The 24,677-nt window shown below is 40.3% G+C and overlaps 1 long non-coding RNA gene across 2 annotated transcripts; it reads right to left on the minus strand.

Annotated features, from left to right (window-relative positions):
* Positions 1-12,210: 12,210 nt before the first annotated feature.
* Positions 12,211-23,347, minus strand: LOC103280344 (uncharacterized). 2 transcript variants are annotated; one of them, XR_010000939.1, is made up of 3 exons: positions 20,016-23,347; positions 18,898-19,013; positions 12,211-12,967 (listed from the first exon to the last, which is right to left on the minus strand). It is a non-coding gene; the product is annotated as an uncharacterized LOC103280344 (long non-coding RNA). The 2 variants fall into 2 exon arrangements; XR_010000938.1 differs by having other exon boundaries at positions 18,898-23,347.
* Positions 23,348-24,677: the final 1,330 nt, after the last annotated feature.

The following is a 24,677-nucleotide window of genomic DNA, read 5'->3' on the forward strand; positions in this document are numbered from 1 at the left end:
CTCCACATGTGGTGGACTTGTAAAAAAGCAAGAGAATTCTGGGGCAAGGTACAAAAAACACTGCAAGACATTTTTCATTCAAAGATAAAATTGGAGCCCCAATTATTTTTATTGAGAATGTCAACTAACCAAACAAAATCACTAAACTATAAAGTATTACATTATATAAAATTAGCTACAAGAATGCACAGTTCTAGAAGAAGGCAGATTTCCCAACAATAGAAGATCAGATGGTTAAAATCTTTAAAATAGCAGAAATGGACAAATTAGCAATGATAAACACAAAAAACTTTATCAAGGACTAGGAACCATTTCTGAACTATGTAAAAAAGAAAAGAAGGAAGGGAAAGTTTTTATAGAAGGTTTCATAATTTAACCTGTTAGAATCTCTGTAGGAAACTTATAAATACAGTAGAGTCTCACTTATCCAACATAAACGGGCTGGCAGAATGTTGGATAAGCAATTATGTTAGATAATAAGGAGGCATTAAGGAAAAGCCGATTAAACATCAAATTAGGTTATGATTTTACAAATTAAGCACCAAAACTTCATGTTATACAACAAATTTGACAGAAAAAGTAGTTCAATACGCAGTAATGCTATGTAGGAATTACTGTATTTATGAATTTAGCACCAACATATCACAATGTATTGAAAACATTGACTACAAAAATGTGTTGGATAATCCAGACCGTTGGATAAGTGAGACTCTACTGTAATAGATATTAGGCCAGAAGGAAGAATAGAAAAACAGTGTAACAGGAAGGAAGAACAGAATTATATGATAACTGTCTCCAACCCAAAGAACAGGAAGTCACTAAATTGGGAGGAGTAGAAGGGGAGAGTATAACCAAATACAAATATTGTGTAGATGTTAGGAAGTATTGTATTGGTTCATGCATATATACAGTACATGTATATAGATGTTTCACTGTTTTTAATGAATATGTGCATTGAAAAGAGGGCCGGGCTGTGGCGCAGCTGGCTAGTAACCAGCTGCAATAAATCACTACTGACCGAGAGGTCATGCGTTTGAAGCCCGGGTCGGGTTAAGCCCCCGACCATTAAATAGCCCGGCTTGCTGTTGACCTATGCAGCCTTGAAAGACAGTTGCATCTGTCAGGTAGGGAAATTTAGGTACGCTTTATGCAGGAGGCTAATTTAACTAATTTACAACATCATAAAAACTGCCAGCAAAACACGAGGAAAGGAATGAGGAAGTACAGCCACTAGTGGACGGTGAAGTATGTTGTTTGTCTGTTGGCATTGAATGTTTGCCATATATGTGTTCATTGTAATCCGCCCTGAGTCCCCTTCGGGGTGAGAAGGGCGGAATATAAATACTGTAAATAAATAATAAATAAATAAATATATAAAAAACATATTAATTAAAAATACTTAAAGTAACCCAGCATTTTATCTTCAAAAAAGGTTAGTATATTTAAAAACTGAAACAAGGCCACTTCCAGTGGGACTTCATGGTGCTCCATTTCCTAAGTGCATGGAAATGGAGCCTGAAAACCCTTTCAGGAGTCAGATGTTATCCAACTCCAAGCTGCAGAATGTGGGGGAAAGCAAGAAGTCAGGGAAAGGCACGTGGGATGGTTGGCCATCTGTGAAGATGGAAAGATGGGCAGCTATAGTGTAAAACCGTTCCCTCCGTTTACCCGTCTGATGAAGTCCTTAGTACAAACAATGCACAGGTGGAGAGTTACATTATGCAACCCTTTTGTTAATTATGACATACTTGAACGTTTGTAAGATTGTTGACAGCTTTGGAGGTGTTCCTCTCCCCCTCAAAGACATACATTTGCGAAGTGGATTTAGAAAAAAATTAATATTTCATAGCTGCATAAGGCTGCTTTAAAATGCTTTCATTAGTGCGACTTTTCCTGTGCATTTGTGCCTCAAGATGAATTGAGAGTGATAAAGAGTAATATACACATGTGCGCAATGCCATTTAAGCCATCTCTCCATCTACAAACATATCTATAGTATTAGGTGACACATTAATTGTGCATTAATCAGGATATAATGTCAAGGAGTTAATGTAAGTTACCTCCTAATTTAGCTTTATTGCTTATACTGTGATGTCTGTTGCTACATTAGTATCATTTAATAAAGTGGATTATTCCAGGATAACTAATGTCATTGCAAAAATCTATTCCCATCCACTCTCTATATTTTTTGAAGCAAATGAGCAGTGCTTTATATCAACCCAGGCAAGCTGCTATGGATATGTTAGCTATTCTTCTTTGCTAAATTGTCTCACTGGGTATTTAATGCACTTCCAATAAAAAGGCAGCAATGGCAGAATGAACATCTTTTGCCAAAACTCTACAGGGGAAGCAATCCTTTCTCAGAATTAAAGGCATTTTTACTTTGTCCCTCTACCCTGTTATAGATCATGCCCTGACAGAGTGAGAATTTTTTTTCCATTTCGCTATTAAAAGTTTTTTTCCATCTCAAAATGTGATTAAATTTGCAAATTTTGACAATTCTTTGAAATAAATTATCCCCATAAGCCAGTGGTTCTCAACCTTCCTGATGCTACAACCCTTTAATACAGTTCCTCATGTTGTGGTGACCATGAACCATAAAATTATTTTCGTTGCTACTTCATAACTGTCGTTTTGATACTATTATGAATCGTAATGTAAATATCTGATATGCAGGATGTATTCTCATTTACTGGAACAAATTTGGCACAAATACCTGATATGCCCAAATTTGAATACTGGTGGAGGACTGATTTTGCCATTTGGGAGTTGTAGTTTCTGGGATTTATAATGCACCTACAATCAAAGAGCATTCTGAACTCCACCAACGATGGAATTGAACCAAACTTGGCACACAGAACTCCCATGACCAACAGAAAATACTGGAAGGATTTGGTGGGCATTGACCGTGAGTTTTGGAGTTGTAGTTCACCTGCATCTAGAGAGCACTGTGGACTCAAACAATGATGGAGCTGGACAAAACTTGGCATAAATACTTATTATGTCCAAATGTGAACACTGGTGGAGTTTGGGGAAAATAGACCTTGACATTTGGGAGTTGTAGTTGCTGGGATGTATAGTTCACCTACAATCAAAGAGCCCCTGAACCCCATCAATAATAGAATTCGGGCAAACTTCCCATACAGAACCCCCATGACCAACAGAAAATACTGGTCTTTGGAGACCCCGCTGAACCTTCCTTGCGACCTCCCCCCCTCCCAACAGTCTCGACCCCCAGGTTGGGAAACGCTGCCATAAGCCTATAGGTACATCTATTTTAATATGGAGAAAACTATGACATATAGAGGGCCTAAAGATGAGCGCCTAATTTTAAAAAATAGATGGTGACTTGAAGTCAAAATAGATGGATACACAGGGATTCAAACCTATACTTCTCAGATTAGAAAATTCAATGTTTTGGACATGGATGGGCAAATGTGCCCATTTTGGTTTCTTATACATCCATTTCTTTCACAATCTCCCTATTCCAAATAAGAAGACATTTTCTATTTTTGATTAATTACATTTTTAAAATGTCTGAAATGAATAGGCATGACATACAATATGTGACATATGTCATCTGCTCACCACACTTAATGTTGGTGGTATATCAACACTAGGTAAAAGGTAAAGGTTTCCCCTGACGTTAAGTCCAGTCATGTCTGACTCTGGGCATTGGTGTTCATCTCCATTTCTAAGCCAAAGAGCCAGTGTTGTCCATAGACACCTCCAAGGTCATGTGGCCGGCATGACTGCATGAAGCGCCGTTACCTTCCCTCTGGCGCGGTACCTATAGATCTACTCACATTTGCATGTTTTCAAACTGCTAGGTTGACAGAAGTTGGGGCTAACAGTGGGTGCTCACCCCACTCCCCGGATTAAAACAGCCAGCCTTTTCTTCAGCAAGTTCAACAGCTTAGCAGTTTAATCCGCTGCGCCACCAGGGACTCCCTTATGTAGTCAATACTACATAGTAAAAATACCACTTTATTACATTGCATGTGGCTTGATTTTTACACAAAGAACTTACACTATCATAGAATTACTCTGGAGGATCTAGAAAATGCTTAGAGAAGTCTTCCCTCTAGTCCTCCAGTGCAATTCTAGTGTCAACTTCCAAGGGAAGCATCCAACAACGTGCAACAGAATTTGCAGAGTTCGACTTAAGTAATTTTGAACTCAATATGGATGTTATATCTGTGATATCGAAAGGGAACTCACACATGCAAAAAAAAAAAATGACAGCGGGACACCGCCATTGTTCCTGTTACGTTCATTTCAAGATGGAAAAATAACCATACTAGATGCTCGTATCTTGACTGAAATCATTTCGGCAAGACTAAGATTGTAGTTGGGAACTTTAGTTTCCTTGGTTGTTGTATGTTTTCCGGGCTGGCCATGTTCTAGAAGTATTCTCTCCTGACGTTTCACTCACATCTATAGCAGGCATCCTCAGAGGTTGTGAGGTATGGAGAAACTCAGCAAGGGAGGTTTATATATATATCTGTGGGAAGTCCAGGGTGAGGGAAGAACTCTTGTCAGTTGGAGGCCAGCGTGAATGTTGCAGTTAATCACCCTCATTTGCATTGAATGGCTTCATCTACTGGCTACTTTCTGCCTGGGGACATCCTTTGTTAGCTGCCCCTAGTTCTCATGTCTCAGAGTGTTGCTTCTTATTTACTGTTCTGATTTTTGAGTTTTTTAATACTGGTAGCCAGATTTTGTTCATTTTCATGGTTTCCTCCTTTCTGTTGAAGTTGTCCACATGCATGTGAATTTCAATGGCTTCTCTGTGTAGTCTGACATGATAGTTGTTGGAGTGGTCACACCTGGAATACTGTGTCCAATTCTGGGCACCGCAGTTGAAGGGAGATGTTGACAAGCTGGAAAGCGTCCAGAGGAGGGCAACTAAAATGATCAAGGGTCTGGAGAACAAGCCCTATGAGGAGAGGCTTAAAGAACTGGGCATGTTTATCCTGCAAAAGAGGAGGCTGAGAGGAGACATGATAGCCATGTACAAATATGTGAGGGGAAGTCATAGGGAGGAAGGAGCAAGCTTGTTTTCTGCTGCCCTGGAGACTAGGACACGGAACAATGGCTTCAAACTACAGGAAAGGAGATTCCACCTGAACATCAGGAAGAACTTCCTCACTGTGAGGGCTGTTCGGCAGTGGAACTCTCTGCCCCAGACTGTGGTGGAGGCTCCTTCTTTGGAGGCTTTTAAACAGAGGCTGGATGGCCATCTGTCAGGGGGGCTTTGAATTTGATTTCCTGCTTCTTGGCAGGGGGTTGGACTGGATGGCCCATGAGGTCTCTTCCAACTCTACTATTCTATGATTCTATGATTCTGTGTTTCTGTGTTCTCAAATAATATACTGTGCCCAGGTTGGTTCATCAAGTGCTCTGCTATGGCTGATTTCTCTGGTTGAGTTAGTCTGCAGTGCCTTTCATGTTCTTTGACTCGTGTTTGGTAAATGCTGCGTTTGGTGGTCCCTCTGTAGACTTGTCCACTGCTGCATGGGATACGGTAGACTCCTGCAGAAGTGAGAGGATCCCTCTTGTCCTTCGCTGATGGTAGCATTTGTTGGATTTTCTTTGTGGGTCTGTAGATAGTTTGTAGGTTGTGCTTCTTCATCAGTTTGCCTATGCGGTCAGTGGTTCCCTTGATGTATGGTAAGAACACCTTTCCTCTGGGTGGATCTTTGTCTTGACTCTCATGGCTTGTTCTTGGCCTTGCAGCTCTTCTGATGTCCATGGTGGAATATCCATTGGCTTGTAGAGCCCAGTTTAGGTGGTTTAGTTCACCTTGGAGGAGGTGAAGTTCACAGATTCTTTGTGCACGGTCTGTCAGGGCTTTGATTGTGCTTCTTTTTTGACTTGGGTGACGGTTGGAGTTTTTATGAAAGTATCTATCAGTGTGTGTAGGTTTTCTGTAAACTGTGTGGCCCAATTGTTGATTGGGTTTAGTTTCCTTGTTTTTCGTATTTCTGATTCTGCCTCTCTCTAATTTCTGGTTGCTTTTGGGTGGCTGTCGCTCTCAGACCCTTTGCAGGAGAGGAGGGGAAGGGAAGGAGGAAGGCCCCTCATTTGCTAATCGCTTTCGCCTGCAATGAAATTCCTCTGACAGGGTGCCAAGCAGGTACCGATCAGAGGGGGAGGAAGGAGCAGGTGGGGAAGGGAGAGACCTGTCACTCAAGGAGGATATTTATGAAAGATGACAGTTTTCAAATATCTCAATCTTGGGCCTGGCTGCTCCTATGACATGGAGGAGTGTGGCAAAATTAGAAGAGTCAGCAGCCAACGTTTATTTCATCAGGACCTGTCCAATCTCCGCTGATCACTCGACAGTCTGGGGATTGCTGGCACCGGCTGTCCTCTTCCCATTGGCTCCCCGGGTGGTGTTTGCATGGATTAGTCTAAAGAATGGTGATAAATATGTAAAGGAGGGTAAAGGGGACCATCCAGTAAGGCAGAAGAAGAGCGGACCCTCGTGCCGCCTTACCCTTTTTAGCGATGCCAAATAGGAACGGGGGTAATTACATCCATATTGATCATTATTGTGCAGCAACAAGGTGATTAGATTCTCTAATCTCATTGCTGCAATGAGGAACATATGCGCACCCATCCTTCCGACTCAGAGGCGCTTGATTCAAGCTTCTTGGGAAAGTGTAATCTTATAAGCTCATGCCCAATTCCTCCAATCTGTGGTGTGGATAGGAATAAACACCCCTAGATCAAAGACTACACATGAACAGGTCAAAAGATGGTCCAACTATCTATCTATCCTGGAATATTATATTACCTTTCCAAATTGGTCGCTACTGTAACATCCTAAGAAATGAGAGATTTTGTGTCTGGGGAGAACAAATAGTGGAAGATAGCAAACATTTTTTGATTGACTGCCCAGCATATGCTGAACTTCGACACAGATACAGTAGAGTCTCACTTATCCAAGCCTCACTTATCCAACATTCTGGATTATCCAACGCATTTTTGTAGTCAATGTTTTCAATACATCATGATATTTGGGTGCTAAATTTGTAAATACAGTAATTACTACATAGCATTATTGCATATTGAACTACTTTTTCTGTCAAATTTGTTGTATAACATGATGTTTTGGTGCTTAATTTGTAAAATCATAACCTAATTTGTTTAATAGGCTTCTCCTTAATCTCTCCTTATTATCCAACATATTCATTTATCCAACATTCTGCCGGCCCGTTTATGTTGGATAAGTGAAACTCTACTCTATTTATATCCATTACGATCTAATTTTAGGTCCCCCAACAGAAATGATCTTCTGACAATCCTCTTGCAAGGACAAGAAAGATCCATCATAATCAGAGTAAGCCTTTTTATCCTGAAAGCTAGCTATTTATTTATTTATTTATTTATTTATTTATTTATTTGTTAATTTGACTTGTATACCGCTACTCCCAGTTTGGCTCGGAGCTGTTTACAGAAATAGATTAAAACAATACAATTAGCTTTAAAATAACAATAAAAACAATAAAAACAACAATAAAAACAAACATAGCCCCAACTTTTTCACCCATCGAAAGCTATCAAGAAAAGAGCACATTTCCTGAAAGAAGAATCAGGAAAATAAGATTTTGACAGAAAACAGAAAGTCAGCTGCTGTCCTCCCATCCTTTTTGCCTTGTTTTTATTTATGTTGCACTTTGAAATGGTCATATGACTGGTCAAACAAATAAATTATTATTATATTACCTTTCCAGAGCTCCAGACATGTATCTGTTCTAGCCAGGTGGTTATCCATGTTATGGTGGTTATGAAAAGAAATAATAGTTTTCAGTGGTACAAAACTTATTTTGGACAGATTGGCTGAACAAGTCTGTGTGTTTGATAGATGGCTTATATGTCTTGCTTTTATAAGAAGCTTTCCTCTTTCAGTGCAGTTCAAACCCAAAGAAAAACTTTCATTAAAGACCAACAAACTGATCTTATAATCTTTTCTGAACTAAAGACCATGGCAGCAAATGACTCACACACAATTGACAGAAAGAGCGATGGTGCTATCAAACTTTCTGGGTTTTTTTTTTTTTTTGGTTTTTTTTTTTTTGCAACAACTGGATGCCACCTTTTGCAAAGGTAAACAAATATAACTCATGGCTGGAAAATGCAAGACATGCATCTCAATGTTGGTGCATAAGGAACTCTCCAAAGTATAAGTGCTTTTCTTCCACCAGCCAACATTGACACTGTCATGTGACAAATAATGTGATTTAAATAGCTGTGTGACAAAGTGTTCTTCTCTCCGACACCTGTGAATATACATGCTCTGTGGCACATTGCACATGGACCCGCATAGCTTGAAGATATCTAGAATGTAAACGGAGGTGGATCATGTTGGTGGAATACAAAGCTGATTGTCTGTTGTCGGTTTTCAACTATTCTATTGAAATGGATGATGAATTCAATTAGAGGCCTTGTTCTTCTCTCCTTTGTGCCAGAAAACTGTCCGGCCTTGCATAATGGAAGCAAGAAATGTAACCCAATCAGCCTGTCACCAAAAAAAGATACCTTTCTTTCTGAGAAATATTACACAGGTTGGTGGGTAACCTCAGAAGACATACTTATAGAGATAGTAGGGAGGGTCAAATCTTTGCCTGATTAAAAGAGAAGGAGAAAAGGAAGGAAGGAAGGAAGGAAGGAAGGAAGGAAGGAAGGAAGGAAGGAAGATACAAACAATCTTAGTAGGCTCAATATTTCTGCTCCATGCATCATACGATATTCCTAAAATAATGCTGGCAATAAGATTCACTACTTTGGAAACAGAAGGACTGTCTATTCAGCATGACAGTCATATATTTGGCCTCTCTTTTTTCTGCTTTTACTATGGTGAGGTATGACATGGGAGGTTTGGACTCTTTTATCCTTCACTATATATATATTCATTGGTGTGCCCAGTGTAGAGATAAGGAAACTTCGTTTCTCCATTTAGGTGTTAAAATGGTGTCAAACTGCATTTAATTCTACAGTGTAGAGCAGAAATCTCCAAACTAAGATGCACGAGCCAGATATGCCCTAAGACTGAAATGACTTGAAGGCACACAACAACAATCCTAACTGACTTGTGACTCTCTCATCAGCCAAAAACAGGCCCATAATTCCCATTGAAATACTGGTCAGTTTTTGTTGGTTAAAATTGTTCTTCATTTTAAATATTGTGTTGCTTTTTCATACATTTCTTTTACACTACAAATTAGATATGTGGCAGAGCCGGCCCTAGGTAATTTTCAAGTGTAAGCGAACAGAATTTTGGCACCCCCCCCCCCCCAAAAAAAACCAATCACTGAAAAATAAAAGCATTGGATAAGTGAAAATGTTGGATATTAAGGAGGGATTAAGGAAAAGCCTATTAAACATCAAATTACATTATGATTTTACAAATTACGCACCAAAACATCATGTTTTACAACAGATCAACAGAAAAAGCAGTTCAATACATGGTAATATTATGTAGGAATTACTATATTTGTGAATTTAGCACCAAACATTGAACTGGGATATAGGGCAGTGTGGACTCAGATAACCCAGTTCAAAGCAGATATTGTGGGTTATTCTGCTTTGATATTCTGGGTTATATGGCTGTGTGGAAGAACACTGAGGGTCCTTCCACACAGCCATATAACCCAGAATATCAAGGCAGATAATCCACAATTAAAAGGCGACTGAAAGGGAATCTGGCCCCAGTATTAAAACAAACTCTAAAATCAGGACAGTAAATAAAGAACACCACTCAGAAAACAGAGGAATTCCAGACAGGAAACAATCAGGGCCAGCTAACACCTCACAACAATGGATTCCCTCATACAGGAAGCAGACAGGCTTTGAAGTTGCAAAGCCATTCAATGCTAATCAAGGTGGCCACTTACAACATTCACACTTGCTTCAAGAACTGACATTTCACATATATATATATAAACCCCACATGTATATAAACCCCAGTTTCCAAGAGACCTAGCTAGAAGTGGTGGTGCATGAGCTCTCCAGCCACTTGGCTGGCGGGAGGCAGCCTCAACTGTGCCCCCCAAATGACAGCGCCTGAAGCAACCGCCTCAATTGCCTTATAAGTGAACCGCCCCTGGCAAAGTGCATAGGAAATAATTGGTGGTTTTTTTCCCCAAACTATAGTCTGTCCCACCAACAGTCTGAGAGATAGTGAACTGACCCTCTGCTTAAAAAGTTGGAAAACCCCTGGTGTAGATGAACTCACAAAATATCTCCTAAAACAATACCTATACTGCCTATTCTACTGTATGTTTCTTCTTCACTCGCCCATATTTTGGGATATTTTGTGGCAGCTGGTGGGTGTCGCTCACCTCCTCTCATCATGCACAAAGTTTGCCAGATCTTCAAAAGAATGGCAACCCCAATTTGTGCTAATGTGCTACTTTGAGCACGACTCATTATCTGTGCCTTTGGCAGAGCTCCCTGTTGGTTTAGCAGATGTCCCTTATTTTAAGAGACAACCCTGTGTTTGAGCGCGTTGTCCTTTATTCTAGAATATCAAAGCACTGTTGAGCAGACTTGATGTCCCTTATTTCCAAAGTCTACACCTCTGCTATATTCCATAGAACGCCATCCAAGGTTCCCAACACGTCCCTTATGTTATGATAAAGAAGATCTGATTTCCTACCACCCTCTGTTTTAGTCTGCTGTCTTCCTAACCAACAGCATATTATTTCCATATAATTTGGGGGGATTCATTTCTGCCCACCAAAATCACAACTGCTTCCTTCAAACTTTAGCCAGAAACAAGAGGAAAATGCATTGAGCAAAATCATAAACTTCTGATAAGTTCAAAATCTGGGGTGGAACAGACTTTTCCAAGGAAAAGAACCTTCTTCTGGCAAGACCTTCTTCTGGAGGGTGGTCTTAACTTCCACTGTCTTGAACCAAATGCAGCTATTTATGCTACTTTCCCTCTTGTTTGCTCTTTATTTCTGCTTCTGAGGCCTTAATGCAGTGGTTCTCAATCTGGGATCCCCAAATGTTTTTGGCCTACAGCTCCCAGAAATCCCAGCCAGTTTACCAGCTGTTAGGATTTCTGGGAGTTGAAAGCCAAATACATCTGGGGATGCCAGGTTGAGAACCACGGTCTTAAAGCAAGGACCAATTCCAGGACCATTTTAGATCCTCCTCCCAAACTTGAATGTCTTCTTAGCACACAGAGGCATGCTGAGACAGGGAAACTTGGTGTGTTTTAAGAGCAGCTGAAAAAGTGAGACAATAGAAGATTAACTGGAACTATCCCTAATGAACTGGGACAGTTGAAGAATATAAAATATCAAGACAACACTAGGCCATTTGATAGGAAATATACTGACAAATACATATGAGATGAACTGAATGGTTGAATCATAAAGAACCCTCCTCTTTTTCTCACCCAGGGACACTCCATATTCCATGGCCACTGAACGTGTTCTGTTTTCTTACACACACTGTAGAGGTTGCCCTCGAAATGGATCCACCATCTGCAGTATCCATGGCTTAACAGCTATAGAGAATGCGGTTTTCTTTGCAACTCCAGCAGAATGTGCATCTGCAAATATATCAGTGAAGCACTTTGGGTGTCCAAACAGTGATTCACATTCCACTGAGTTACTTTCACTGTGAAATGTTTATATTAGGATATGCTGAAGTGCATTAAGTGCTCTACTTTGGAGTGCCTCTGAACTTCGGTCATCTTAGTTTAAGGGACCTAGGACCTCATCATACAGTCTTCAGACTCCATTTCCATGCATAAAGACACTTCCGATGGGACTCTGTGGTTCTCCGTTTCCCAAATGGAGCCTGATCACCATTCAAGGTGATTAATTACAACATTCACAATGGCCTCCAACTGACAAGAGTTCTTTCTTCCACCCTGGACCTTCCACAGATATATAAACCTTCCTTTCCTAGTTTTCCCATATACCTCACAACCTCTGAGGATACCTGCCATAGATGTAGGCAAAACATCAGGAGAGAATACTTCTGAAACATGGCCATACAGCCCGGAAAACATACAACAACCCTGTGATTTCAGCAATGAAAGCCTTCGACAATACATGAAGCCTGAAGAGCTCTATCAGGAGTCAGGTGCCAATCAACTCCTGATGATGATGATGATGATGATGATGATGATGATGATGATGATGATGATTGCACCCCAAGGCAGCGTGAGCACTGGAAACCACACAGAGACCAAGAATCATATCTTTATTAAAACAACTATAAATTCAGGAAAGAATAAGTGGAAAGGATGAGTGAGCAATAGTCCTTTAGGATATGGTATGAATTAGTCCAAAGAGTTGAAGAGAAATGTCCAATATTATTGGCCAAAGTCCAGAAACCGAAACACGCTCAAAACTGTTGGAAAGTTCTTGAGCGAGGAAAACAACAAGGAAGCAAGAGTGAATAACAAGGTCCAAAATCACTAGGAAGTGTTTGATATCAAGGCAGGAACGAGACGAAGCTAAAACCAATCTTGATTCAGGAACAAGGCAAGGAAGTGAATTTACTCCGGTTCTAATCGGGAGTCGCGGCTCGGCTTGGCCTCCAGGAACAGGAAACTTGGATTGGTGTAATCAGGAAACTAGAGTCGGTGAACTGTTCTCAGGAAATCGCTACGTTGACACCGCAAAGTGTTTGCAGTGCAAGATAATTTTATGGAACAAAGATCAGATCCCAACTAAGGGAAATCAAACTCCCCAAAGGTTCCCAAGGGAATCTTCTTATCCACAATCCCCTCGAGATGCCAAACGGTTACTCCTTCAAAGCCCTTGTTTTTCTGATCTTTGGCGATGCAGAAACTCCCTTCGGTTGAAGGGCACGTTCTCTGGGGAACTCTGGACATCTGGTTCAGCCACGGGAGTAACATCTCCAGTATCTCACAATTAAGGAAGTATCTGAACTATCAACAGCCGGCAGCTGTAACTGAATGGAGCTCTGCGGACTAGACAAAAGGTCAGAATAAGCTTCATCCTGGTCAAAGTTCATTTCTGAATCAGGTTCAGAAACCAGAGGTGGCTGGGGTATGACAATGATGATGATGATGATGATGATGATTTTTAGATGGGATAATAATAATAATAATAATAAAACTTTATTTATACCCCGCCACCATCTCCCCAACGGGGACTCGGGGCGGCTTACATGGGGCCATGCCCAGAACAGTACAATATAGCAAAATATAAAAACAACATATCATAATACAATTAAACAATACAATAAATAATCATGTACAGTGCAACACAAAATGAAAAAAAAAACAATATAACAGGGCGGGCCGCATGAGACACTTAGTTAAAACTTGGGGTGAGAAAAGGATAAGAATACAACCACGGGGAACAGGGACATAAGATAGAAAAACAATCTAGATAAAGTGAGGAGCAGACGGTAAAGGCATGGCCATCCCTGAAAATGTAGAAAGACAGGAAGGAATGCATTAAGATGAGTCCCTCTGCCTTCCCATCTGATGAGGTCCTTTAAATGCGCTGCAGCACATTTATATAAACACACTTGTATAACCACTGGGCTGTCAAGCTGCCTTCAAGCTGCATTAAACGGTCACTATATGTGCCCTGAGTTTACTACAGACAAACCCAGTAGAATAATCCAATTTTATCTTCAGAGCAGTACCTTCCTTCCTTTCTGAGACCGGATAGGACATTTCCCCCCTTTCCCGGCCAGTCTGTCATCTTAGCGGGACGCCTTCCCTTGCCATATGAGGGAATGAATAGCAGATTAATCATTCTACTGTGGGCAACGCATTGCCTCTCTAATGTCCCTGATTACTCTATATTGAATAAATAGTGTTGCTAGGTTGATATGTTTAAGGCAAATGAGATGCTTATTGGTATCTAAGAAGCGAGTTAACAAGATCTATTTTCCTCCATTGACTTCTACTCATGTATTAATGAGGTTCAAAAATGTCCTTTTCTCCATGTATCAGATTAATCAGGCCTCTGTTATTCCCAGGAAGCACACAAATATTTCCTCCATTTATGTTTGTATTAATGTGTCGCTGGAGCTCAGTCTTCAAAAGGGAAATAGCTTCGGCACCCCATTAAGCAGCTTAAAGAGAGTAAGTTTTCTTTTATTGTCGTTCAATTTCATTTAAAATGTGCTACAGTTGCAAAGATCCATATATGGGGGGTGATGTTACTCCGCTCCAGCCTAAACAACTTGCCTCACAAAGATGATAGAAAAGAGGGAAAGAGATTTGTACCCAAGAGTGAAATCTTCAGATGTCAGCTCTAGGAATGCCAACAAGCAAATTAACATTTAATGTGAATGCACTAAAATGTACTGTTTAGAAATGTCTTCTACCTCTAGTTTGGCTGTAATTAAAATAATAATATGGGTTGAAATGTCACAGCCAAGGTGGAGAGGCAACATGAGAGCCATGCTGGAATATTTGAAAGGATGTCATATTGAAAGTGGAGCCAGTGTGTTTTATGCTGCTCTAAAGACTAGGACAGGAGCTGATGAACTTGCTGGCCGAAAGATCAGTAGTTTGAATCCGGGAAGCGGGGTGAGCTCCTGCTGTTAGCCCCAGCTTCGGCCAAACTAGCAGTTCGAAAAAATGCAAATGTGAATAGATCAATAGGTACCGCTCCGGCGGGAAGGCAAGAGCACTCCATGCAGTCATGCCTATGGCCACATGACCTTGGAGGTGTCTATGGACAATGCTGGCTCTTTGGCTTAGAAGTGGAGATAAGCACCAACCCCCAGAGTTGGACACAACTAAACTTAATGTCATGGGAAAATCTTTACTTTTACCTAAAGACTGGGACACAATGGAGCAATGGATCCAAATGTCAGGAAAAGGATAACTTGCATGATTCTGGATTCTTCTTCTTTCGTGGTCTTTAAGTAGAGATTGGGCAACTATCTCCTGGGCTCGACTAGATGGCTTTTGCAGTTCTTTTCGACTTGTTATTCCATGAGGACAAAGAGCCAAGAAATGGAGAGCCATACTTTTTGAAAGTCCCTGGAGGTGTACATCTCTGGTTTGGGCTGAAATGTAAATAGTTGAATATCCATATGAGGGGGGGGGAAAGCCACAAAGAGAGAGCTCTTCCATCAGCTCAGTTTATTTGAGAGATGAAATATTAAATACTCTTTTTAAAAAAACTGGCAAGGACTGAAGCAGTGAAGCTGAAAATGTAATGTCAGAGTGCCCTGTTCCAAGCAACCCCATTTAAAGCTTGGTTTGCTAAGGAAATATAGTTTAATGTTTGGATTCCTCTTCTATATATATTTGACTTCCAGGCAAATAAGCAGTAAGTCTGATTTATTCCAAAATCTCTAAACTAAAGCAAAAGACTTAAAACATATCCTGCAGTGTTTCTTTGGCGGTAAAGTGGTGGGATACGCCAGAGATTAATGTAAACTGGAGTTGGCGCCCAAGCAGAAATAAATGTCATTAATTGCAATGGGATTTAATCCCATCTCAATATGCCAGAGAGTCAATAAAATAATTTAACGAAACAATGTAGGAGAGAAGAGTGCTTTGCTGGAAGCTTTCGTTCCATGACTTTCCAAGGGTGCATCTACACTATAGAATTAATGCAGTTTGACAGCACTTTGACTGCTCAATGCTATATAATACTGAGAGTTGTAGTTTGGTGAGGCACCAGCACTCCTGGGCAGAGAAGGATAAGGCAGCATTTTTCAGAGGGGTCTCCAAAGACCAGTATTTTCTGTTGGTCATGGGGGTTCTGTGTGGGAAGTTTGGCCCAATTCTATCATTGGTGGGGTTCAAGGGGCTCTTTGATTGTAGGTGAACTATAAATCCCAGCAACTACAACTCCCAAATGTCAAGGTCTATTTTCCCCAAACTCTATCGGTGTTCACATTTGGGCAATCATGCCAAGTTTGTTCCAGATCCATCATTGTTTGAGTCCACAGTGCTGTCTGAATGTAGGTAAACTACAACTCCAGAACTCAAGGTCAATGCCCACCAAACCCTTCCAGTATTTTCTGTTGGTCATGGGACTTCTGTGTGCCAAGTTTGGTTCAATTCTATTGTTGGTGGAGTTCAGAATGCTCTTTGATCGTAGGAAAACTATAAATGCCAACAACTACAACTCCCAAATGACAAAATCATTTCCCAGTTTTCAAATTTGGGCGTATTGGGTATTTGTGCCAAATTTGGTCCAATTAGTGAAAATACATCCTGCATATCATATACAGTAGAGTCTCACTTATCCAACATTTGCTTATCCTACATTCTGGATTATCCAACGCATTTTTGTAGTCAATGTTTTCAATACATCGTGATATTTTGGTGCTAAATTCGTAAATACAGTAATTACTACATAGCATTACTGCATACTGAACTGCTTTTTCTGTCAAATTTGTTGTAAAACATGATGTTTTGGTGCTTAATTTGGAAAATCATAACCTAATTTGATGTTTAATAGGTTTTTCCTTAATCCCTCCTTATTATCCAACATATTGGAGCCTCCGGTGGAGTAGTGGGTTAAAGCCTGCTGACTTGAAGGTTGGGCTGCTAATCTGCAAGCTGCCAGGTTCAAATCCCACCTGCGGAGAGTGCAGATGAGCTCCCTCTGTCAGCTCCAGCTCCATGCGGGGACATGAGAGAAGCCTCCCACAAGGATGGTAAAAACATCAAAACATCCAGGTGTCCCCTGGGCAACATCCTTGCAGACAGCCAATTCTCTCACTCTAGAAGCAACTTGCAGTTTCTCAAGTCGCTCCTGACATGAAAAAAAAAACCAACATATTCGCTTATCCAACATTCTGCCAGCCAGTTTATGTTGGATAAATGAGACTCTACTGTATTTTTATTACAATTCATAACAGTAGCCACAATACAGTTATGAAGTAGCAACAAAAATAATTCTATGGTTGGGAGTCACCACAACATGAGGTACTATACTAAGGGGTCGTGCCATTAGGAAGGTTGAGAACCACTGGGCTAAAGTCTAGTAAAACTACAGCTCCCATGATTCTATAGCATTGTGCCAGTTAAAGTTACTCTCATGATAGTGAGGGATATTGTGGCTTTTTCCACTGCTGGTGACGTGTTTATTATAACCGAGTGCAGGTTTCAATTGCATAAGACTCTTTTAGCCGAGTTGACTTAGTCTTCCAGGGAGCCCTGTGCCTAATTGGCAGCTAATAAAAGCTGGACAGACAACCCACTCTTCTTGTTGTCCTCTGTGCCATTAGGATTTCTTCCTTCTTCCTTTCTGTAGGAATATATATATATATAACAAAACACCTGTTTTGCAACTGCTTCTATAGACTTCAAAGAAACTTAGGGGATGATGAAGAACAGGCTCAGAAATACTTAAGTCATGGGATGGAAGGTGGGAGAAGGAAGAATTAAAAGATAGGAGGAAGAGGAGGAGATATTATTAATTTGAGGGCAAACTAGACATTATATGTTAAATGAATAGAAATCAATCCCAGCCAAACACAGTAGGATTATTCCCTTCACTCTACATCAGATGAACTATCTGCATTTTTAGTAGTAAATCCATAAATGCATTGTATATACCTTCTCTTTAGTTCAAAAATAACCGCCAATGTGGCCCTCATTGGGATAGGATGTACAGGATGTACTAATGATATCTCTATGTGATGCATTTCCAGGTGGAATTGTTCCTTCTGCCTCCAGTTGTCTCCCAGAGAAATATAAGAAGTTGCTTCATGCCACGTAAAGAATCGTGAGAATGCCCCTGCACCCCCAGAGTGCAAAACACCCACAGTCAAGATGAATAAACCTGTCAGTCCAAAGTCAACGTCTACTCACTGAAAACAGGAAAATGTTTGCTAACTTTGAAAAAGTCTAATCAAAAGCAAACTGAAGTGATGCTCTTACCTATTCTTACCTTATTGAACTGTGAAAATTCCTGGATGGCCTTAAACTTGATGAGATGCATTTTCATATTGTTTTAATTTGTTTATTATTTTAATATCAAGAGCTATACATAACTATTTTATTCTGATAACTCAGTATGATTTCACAGGATTTTTTAAAATCCTGTTGTGAGCCAGGGTGTCCTATAGAGCTCTGATAGTGAGAACATGAGGTTGTTAGAAGGGCCAATGTATGGCTCCCCTATTTGGATTTTTGAAATCAATACATTATTTAATACACTACATTCCAAGTATCTCCAAAATCCCTAGATTTCTCCCTAGATGTGTGCCTTAGGCCGTGCAATGAATTGAGATGGGTTAAACCACTCTTGAAACCTTAGCGTGGATAAGAGCTATAAAATTCTGACTGCACTTACATTTTCAAGCAGACCCTGATAACTATATTCCCTCTCTGTTATCAGATCATTTTATTTCAGAATGGTATTCTTTGATTTTCAGAAAGATCGAAGCAATTGGCCTGTCTTTGGAAGCACTTCTAATGCTCGTAAATGTGGAAGACTTCAAGTCCGTCAAGAGCAGATTTTTGGTTCTTGACTTCCATAATCTGACTCGTGCAGCAAAGACAACTTATTCCCCTACCGCATCATTAATTCCATGCAAGTGTGGAGTCATAGCAGCATATTTTCTCATTTAGATTAATTAATTAATCATATTTGTTTTGCTGTGTTAAGAGTTCAAGTTCATCTTGTTTATTTCCCGTGATCTGTGCATTAGTGTTAATATACCTGAAATTTGGGCTACTCCCTCTTGCTGCTTATATTTTTTCCTCTCTGTTGAGTCATTCAACTATTTGGCCAGTTCTTTCTATAATGTTTGAGCTCTTATCTCCAGTAATTGATGAGTTCCTGCCCTCAAGAATACTGTCTTTCTCCTCCGCATAACTCAGTTGAAAGTCCTCCTGATCAGGTTTGTAAGCTTCTTAGCAAAAACTTTTTCCCCAGCTGCTGAATGGTGCAACCCATCACTTACCAGAAATCTATCTTCATGCAACATCAAACCAAGATCCAAGAAGCCAAACTGTTCTAGCAGCACTATTTAAGGAACCAGTTATTCACCTCCAGTTTTCTTCTCTCCATGTCCTTCAACTGGGAGGAGAAACAAAATGACACATTTGCATTACTGGGGAAAGGAACAAATTGCAAATGGCTAATTTTTGCAACCAGTTACTTCTAAACTTTGGGAAGGAGGGGAGTTAGATACATCACACACACACACACACCATGGTTATATGAATGTGCATGACCATTATTCTTCCAGAAGACCTGCAGGGCCTATATTTAAATGGAATTGTTTAAGCTGAACCTGGGAAATAATTCAAATCTTGAGAGACCCTGGCTTTCTCCAGCTGGTTCTCCAATAACTACAAAAAACTCTCTTCTCCAAAGGCTGCCAACAAAAGAATAAAGTATATGCTCTCCCTATGTGGTTTTTCAAAAATGAATTATGCCATTAAGTGCCAAGAAGAAAATTAGCTATGAGCTTTTAAATTTAAAACGATCCCCTTTTTAATTGTAAAACAGTGCCACTTAACTGCTATTGATTCAGGGGAAACACATTAGGGAGCAAGGTCACCATAACTGTTAATATTCACTGCTTAGTGAAAGAGCATCAAAGGACATTTTAATGTCACTGACTTTCTTGGGGAGTCTTTAGTGAAAGCTTTACGTTGGCTAGCCTATGAATGAAAAGGACAGGAGGCAGACAAATGTAGAAACAAATGGGATCGCAATTGTCTGCTAATCAAATCGTAACATGGGATTGATTTTTTTAGGCAAAAGTTTATATCATGGATTTCCAAGCTCTGTTGACATTTAAAAGTCAAAATATATCTTTTTTTACTGGATGGCTTCCCTCTCTCATTTTTTAATTCCTTTTGGAAGATGGTTTCTGGGGAAAGAGGAATGCTTGTTTTGTTGTACTGGCCTGTTCTCATTCTAGTCAGATGGACTGGAAGATGAACCAGGAAGGCGGTGGAGATAGAGACAAAAGACTAGTGAAGGGAAGGCCATAGCTCAGTGGCAGAACACTCACTTTGCACCCAGAAGGCTTAAAGCTGGACAGGATGCAAAGATAGGAGAAACACCTACTTGATCATCTGGAGATAAATTGTTCAATCAACTGTGTCACTAGGGTTGGTTTCATCCATTATGGTAACTCTGCTCACGAAGTCCCCATGGACCTTCTTCTACTCCAGACCAGACCACAATATTGTAGCTAAAATGCAAGAAAACTTGACAAAATTAGCTTCCAGCAACAACTAGGCTGCATTAATGGTAGCTTACTTACTTACTTAGGCGATCCTTCATAGTTCGAGGATGATGGTCTTCCAGTTGTGGGGTCCTGAGGATGAGTTCTTAGGTGGCTGAAGAGACCTATTCTTGATCTGCATGTTCTACCACAGTGAGGACATCGGTTTCCAGGTGGAAGGCAGTCTCAGTCAGGGTTGGCTTGACAGTCCTTCCACTTGGCACGTTTCTCCCTTAAACCCTCCGTTCGTGCCTCTTCGAACTCCGCAGCACTGCTGGTCACAGCTGACCTCCAATTAGAGTGCTCAAGGGCCAGGGCTTCCCAGTTCTCAGTGTCTATGTCACAGTTTTTAAGGTTGGCTTTGAGCCCATCTTTAAATCTCTTTTCCTGCCCTCCAACATTCCGTTTCCCATTCTTGAGTTCGGAGTAGAGTAGCTGCTTTGGGAGACGATGATCGGGCATTTGGACAACGTGGCCAGTCCAGCGGAGTTGATGGTGTTTAGATCGAGGGACATCATAATCCCACTCTCTTCTGCTTTGGTGAGACCTCACATGGAATAATACTGTGTCCAGTTCTGGGCAAAGCAATTCAAGAAGGATATTGAAAAGCTGAAAGGTGTCCAGGAAAGAGTGAACAAAATGGCCAAAGGTTTGGAAGCCAAGTCCTGTGAAAAGCAACTTAGGGAGCTATATGTGTTTAGCTAGGAGAAAAGAAGGCTGACAAACATGAGAGCCATGTTTACATTTTAGAAAGGATGTCACATTAAGGATGGAGAAAACATGTTTTCTGTTGCTCTGGAGACTAGGATGTGGAGCATGGGATTCAACTCGCGGGTAAAGAGATTCCACCTAAACATTCGGAAGAACTTCCTGACAATCCAGAGTTGTTCGGTAGTGGAATCTACTGCCTGGGACTGTGGTGGAGTCTCCTTCTCTGGAGAATTTTAAGCACAGGCTGAATGGCCATCTGTCAGAGGTGTTTTGATTGTGTGTTCCAGCATGGCAAGCGATTGTACTGGATGGTTCTTGTGGTCTTTTCCAATTCTATAATTCTATGAACTAAAACAACAGCTCATGCTTGTAGATAAAATCACAATGTGCAAACTATCATTGTAACTGAGTAATAGAAATTGAGTATCCATTATTTGAAATTTGGATTTTGGAGGATTCTTTTTTTTCAATTTAGGAATACTTGGATGTGTGTGAAGCCTTATCACCACTTGTGAATTCTTTCCCTCCACCATGATCTGAGCCATCTATTCCATGTCACTTAGACCTGGCAAAGCAAGAGACTTGCTAATAAGACAGGTGTAAATACCTTTTTGACATTATCTTTGGTGGTTGCCATTCCAACATTGGTATCACTGGAAAGTATTCTTCCTTGCTTAAAACTATATATCTTCCAGTGAAAAGAGGTTTTCTCATCAAATAGCATTCTGCAAGAACCAAAATATAATCACTGTTTATGGGCAGATGATGACATTGGTTTTATCATTTCATTTGTTGTGATGTTAAGGATTTGTAATGATTTTATAATTTAACTCCTTGTCAATAATGTTGTTAACTGCCTTGATTGCCTTTTTAAGTGGAAGCTCAAGAAAAAATGCAATAAAATGAAATAAATTAATGCATAGTCCAGATTAGGGATATACTTCTGGGCTAAGTCTTTATTAAAGAAAACAATACATTTTTTATTTTTCTGCCTTCTATTGAGAAATTTTTTCAAAACCACACAGACCTATTTGCAATCCAGGACATATTCTGTGCAAATTTACATCTGGCTGTTTTGCACAGAAATTAAGCAAAATGTTTTGTTTTGTTTTCATGCAAGTCAACCACCCGCACATTTCACAAAGAATAAATCCCAATTTAAATCATTTTCTACACATGGAATTCTATTTTTGGATAGAAATATTATTTTCTGCATGGAAAATCCAAAAAGCAACCCTATACGAATTTTCTGTGTAATAAGCCCTGAATTATGAATCTTCTCCTCAGATCAGGATTGGAGTTTCTCAACACTCAAAATTTGTATTTGACTATTTTATTTGACTGTTCTTTCCAATCCTGTTCTACACCGAGGAGATACTGTCAACCCTAAGGACACCTTCTGAGTTTGTGGCTGTGGCATAACTTGAACTTCTTTCTCATCAGACCCTCCTTGGTTCTTTGTGGGATTTCCCCTTCTTTGGGGAGAGAAGGAAGTCTCCTCTGAAGAGACACATACTGGCAGCAGCCAGCCTCATTTTTCATACAGTAATGTTAAATTATGGTTTCCATCTCCCTCTCCACAATTTCATAAAAGGAATTGCAGGGCTTAATGGATAAAGAATATAGCTGGACGTTTTTGGAGACAGAACTAGTATTGATTTTATCCTGCTAAGAGGTCATCTTGAGAAAATGCCATCAACTCTGAACGGGAAAGGTGATGACTCCACACCACATTTCTGATGCAACTGTAAAGCTTTGCCAAAAGAGACACAGAAGAAGAAGAAAAAAGACAGAAAGACAGAGAGAAGCAGAATCCATTAATTCCACAGACAACTTTAATTTGTTTATTTAGCTGACTTCACATTTTGGCGGCTGCCTAAGACACAGCTTCCGGAAAGACTGTTAGTAAGAGAATTTGCATCTCTACCGGACTATCTGGGTCTCTTTAAAGCAGTTGTAGTTTTACAATTCTGTAGCCTTCTCTAGCAAAGAATGCTGATGCCTCGCCAAACTACAAACCCCAAAACCCCATAGCATTGAGCCATGGCAGTTAAAGTGGTGTCAACATGCATTAATCTGACAGTGTAGATGTGTCTTTAGTCTATGAAAGCTTGTGCTACCAACTTCATTTACACTGACCACTTAATGTGGATGGAAGGCAGCTCAAAAACACAGTTTGAATAATGCATGGTGCAGACACGCCCAGAGACACACATTAGAGGCCTTAAATCAGGATAAGTGAAATTACAGGTTGCTCTGAAATAAAACCCATAATGCGCATCAGTGCACATAGGCATAAACTACATTACATGGTAAAACTCATTGATGGATGGGCACTCCAGCAATCTACATATACTGATTGGGTTGAGGGGCTTTGAAAAAATAAAGTCCCCCATGGCGGTGAAGCTGCAGACACTACTGATCTTGGCACTAAGTCATAACCAATCTCTCAGGGGCCGGGCTGTGGTGCAGGCTGGTAAACAGCTGCTGCAATAAATCACTCTGACCATGAGGTCATGAGTTCGAGGCTAGCCCGTGGCGGGGTGAGCACTCATCGATCTATATATATATATATATATATATATATATATATATATATAGCCCCTGCTCGTTACTGACCTAGCAACCTGAAAGATAGTTGCATCTATCAAGTAGGAAATAAGGTACCACTTATAAAAAAAATGGGGAGGCAAGTTTAACTAATTTACAACGTTGGAATGAGGAAGTGAGGAAGTGCCATCAGAGTGGATGATGAAGCAGCTGCTCCCCCTGTGGCCAGAATCGAACATCCCCTCAGGAGAAGGTTAAATTGCCTTTGCGTCTGTCTGTCTGTTGTCTCTGTCTCGGTTCGATGTGTTTATGGGCATTGAATGTTTGCCCTATATGTACATAATGTGATCCGCCCTGAGTCCCCTTCGGGGTGAGAAGGGCAGAATATAAATACTGTAAATAAATAAATAAATATATACACACTGTCCAGGCCTCAGCCCTGTTCCTGCACTTGATGCGTGATCAGGTGCACATTCAATTCAGTTCCTTCTCTGCCGCTTTCATCCCACATTCCTTGGTAAATGTAGATAATAATAATAATAATAATAATAATAATAATAATAATAATAATAATAACTTTATTTTTATATCCCGCCCCATCTCCCCGGAGGGACTCGGAGCGGCTTACAAGGGGCCATGCCCAACAACAATACAACAGCAGCAATAAAACAATAAAACAAATATTGAGAATAAAACAAATGTTGCATCAGTAAAACACCAACATCAGTAAACAGTCACAAAAGTCGGCATACAGCATAAAATGATTAAAAATGGGAAAGCTAAAAACACAGATCTGGTCCAGAGTGCAGAAAGCTTCAACATGGGAGAGGTAGTTTCACAGTTAAAATAATCAATAAAGTGCAAAATAATCATGGCCAGTCATCCTATTGCCTTTAGCCTCTAAAGCACTACAAGATCTCTTTGCACAATCCTATTTCACTATTGATTCATTTCCTCCTCTACCGCGTTCGTCCTGCATTACTTGGTCAATGTAGATTTCCCCTTAGTCTCTCAGGCACTACAAGATCTCTGCACAATGCTATTTCACATTCAATTCATTTCCTCCTCTGCTTCTTTCATCCCACATTACTTGGTCAATTACTTCATACTGTTCAGAGCCAGAAGCTGGGAAAAGACCTTTTTCCCCACCATGTCCTTAAAACTCGAATGTTGAAAGGGGATAACAGGGAGGAGGACACGGAGAAGGGTAGGATCTTTTATCCTAGAAGACTGAATTCGAT

This window comes from Anolis carolinensis, unplaced genomic scaffold (genome assembly GCF_035594765.1).
Source record: "Anolis carolinensis isolate JA03-04 unplaced genomic scaffold, rAnoCar3.1.pri scaffold_11, whole genome shotgun sequence".
Taxonomy (NCBI): domain Eukaryota; kingdom Metazoa; phylum Chordata; class Lepidosauria; order Squamata; family Dactyloidae; genus Anolis; species Anolis carolinensis.